This window comes from Rhinatrema bivittatum, chromosome 11 (genome assembly GCF_901001135.1).
Source record: "Rhinatrema bivittatum chromosome 11, aRhiBiv1.1, whole genome shotgun sequence".
NCBI lineage: Eukaryota > Metazoa > Chordata > Amphibia > Gymnophiona > Rhinatrematidae > Rhinatrema > Rhinatrema bivittatum.
In genome coordinates this window covers 75,578,905-75,581,498 of record NC_042625.1, presented here as the reverse complement: position 1 = coordinate 75,581,498, position 2,594 = coordinate 75,578,905, and positions in this window count along the sequence as shown.

Below are 2,594 nucleotides of genomic sequence, written 5' to 3'. Positions count from 1 at the left end.
TTGACCGACAGGCTGCGGCAGATGCTGAAATGGGTAGATCCATCCTTGAAGTCAAGCACGACGTAAGGAGACTGTCCACCACACAGAACTGTCTTGAGCGCATGCTTCTCTATGGGAGGGACAGCACCTGCTCCCCAAGAACTTCCTCTGCGCTCAACACTGTCAGCTGGGGACTCCCAGACAGCAGGGCTAATTCATCCCTGCTTATCTATGGGAAAAAAGCAAGTTTGCTTACTGTAAACAGTATTTTCCGTAGATAGCAGGATGAATTAGCCATGTTGACCCCACCCGCCTCCCCAGACAGTCTCTACCTGCTTCCATGTACGCTTTGAACTGGACTGAGGCAAGCCAGGAGCCGCGCGGGAAAACACACACAGGTGGACACTTCAAAGACTCCATGTGCTTAGAGAAGCTCCGCCACCTGGCCGCCCAGAGGACGTCCCCCCCCCCCAGACAGCATGGCTAATTCATGGCTGATTCCTTGGAAGATAGGGAAATTCCACCAGGGCTGGGACCATATTGAACCATGTCGCGGTTCTTTCTTAAAGATGAACTGCTGGCCCTGATTTCCCAGACCTTGAAACAGCTGGGTGTTCCTGGTTCAGATGTTATGTCAGAGCCGAGGAAGAATCCCATTTTGGTTTCCTTATGTAAAGCCTCTTGTTTTTTCCCGGGGATGGATGCCATCCAGGAATTGAATGATCTGAAATGGGATGCCCCAGAGGCAAATTTTAGAGGGGGTTGGACATTGGAAGGCCTGTACCCCCTGGATCCAGCTTTGAGAGAGCATTTGCATGTTCCCAAAGTGGATGCTCTGGTATGTGCCGTGTCCATAGAGGGAGGAGCTGCCTTGAAGGATGTACATGATAGAAGGATTGAGGCTATTCTTAAGCAAGCCTTTGAGGCAGTGGTAATGACTTTACAGATTGCCTCCTGTTGCGCCCTAGTGGCAAGATTTTGACTGGTGGTGAGCCCTTACTCCCCAACCCCAGATCCAGAGGCTAGTGAGCAGAAGACCTGTGTGCCCCTCTCCATGTAAGTGAAGGGGCTGCAGTGACTGTTTTCACCACAGAGAAATTTTTTGGGACTTTGAAAGTATTTAACCTTTTTGTTAGTGAGGAGGTTTAATACCACCCCTTCCTTCCACTGAAGCTGGGCTGTAATAGACTGGTTTAATTTGTGCTGCAGACCTTTCCCTGAGGAAGGTCCTTCAGAAGGAGTCCAGAGAGTGGAGAGAAGAAACAAGACCTTTGGAGACCAACAATGGGATCTCCATCCCTTTGGGACACAGGACAAGCTGGGGTGAAGAAGACCGGACTTTTCGATCTCAGGATTTTTCCAGGACAAAAGGGATCCCCTCACTCTTAGGATTTCCCTGCCCTAATGGGATAGTTTATCTACTCAGTTCAACAGTGATATGCTTCATCTCAAAAGCCTGAGACAAAGGACACATACTCAGAGAAATAAAGTTCAGTAAAAGAAACCAGTACAAACCCAGCTGTAATCTGGCACAGTTATTTGTTGATTGGACATTTATTTATTTATTTTGAAGAAGCACAATAAAGTTAATTTGAACACCTAAACTGTGCCCTGTCTGGTCCCTGTCTAGTACCTGCAGCACAGCATTACCTAAAGAAGTTTAGTGGCACACAAGTGAGGGATTACAGTACACCGCCTGGGCCTAGAAGGGCATCCTTCCCCCCATAGAAAGGACCCATACCTTGGGACTAGAAGATTTGGGGACATGGCAGAAGAGTTAGCCACAGAAATAGATTAATTTTTTATATACCCTCAGGAAAGATTGAAATTGTTTAAAAAAGGATTACAAGTGCATTAAAGTTTATTAGCCAGGTTGCCAAGTAGGGATCACAACAGGGAATGGCTTACCCCATTAGAATTTGCCGTGTACTTTACGTAAGAACATAAGAACTTGAGATATACTAGGTCAGACCAAGGGTCAATCAAGCCCAGCTACCTGTTTCCAACAGTGGCCAGTCCAAGTCACAAGCGCCTGGCAAGTACCCAAACATTAGATAAATCACAAGCTACTACCGGTATTTCTTATTAATTACCTTAACAGCAGTTTATGGATTTTTCCTCTAGGAACTTATCCAAATCTTTTTTAAATCCAGCTACACTAACTGCTGTAACCACATCCTCTGACAATGAATTCCAGAGCCTAACTATGCGCTGAGTGAAAAAGAATTTTCTTTGATTTGTTTTAAATGAGCTACTTGCTAACTTCATGGAGTGCCCCCTGGTCCTTTTATTATCTGAGAGAGTAAATAACCGATTTACATTAACTTGTTCAAGTCCTTTCATGATTTTGTAGACTTTTATCATATCCTCCCTCATTCGTGTCTTCTCCAAACTGAACAGCCCTAACTTTCTTAGCCTTACCTCATAGGGCAGCCGTTCCATGCCCCTTATCATTTTGGTCACCCTTCTCTGCACTTTCTCCAGTGCATATGTAACCTTTCTGAGATGCGGTGACCAGTATTCAAGGTGTGGACTCACCATGGAGTGAAACAAAGCATTATGGCATCCTCCATTTTATTTGCCATTCCCTTCCTAATAATTCAAGATACCCAGAT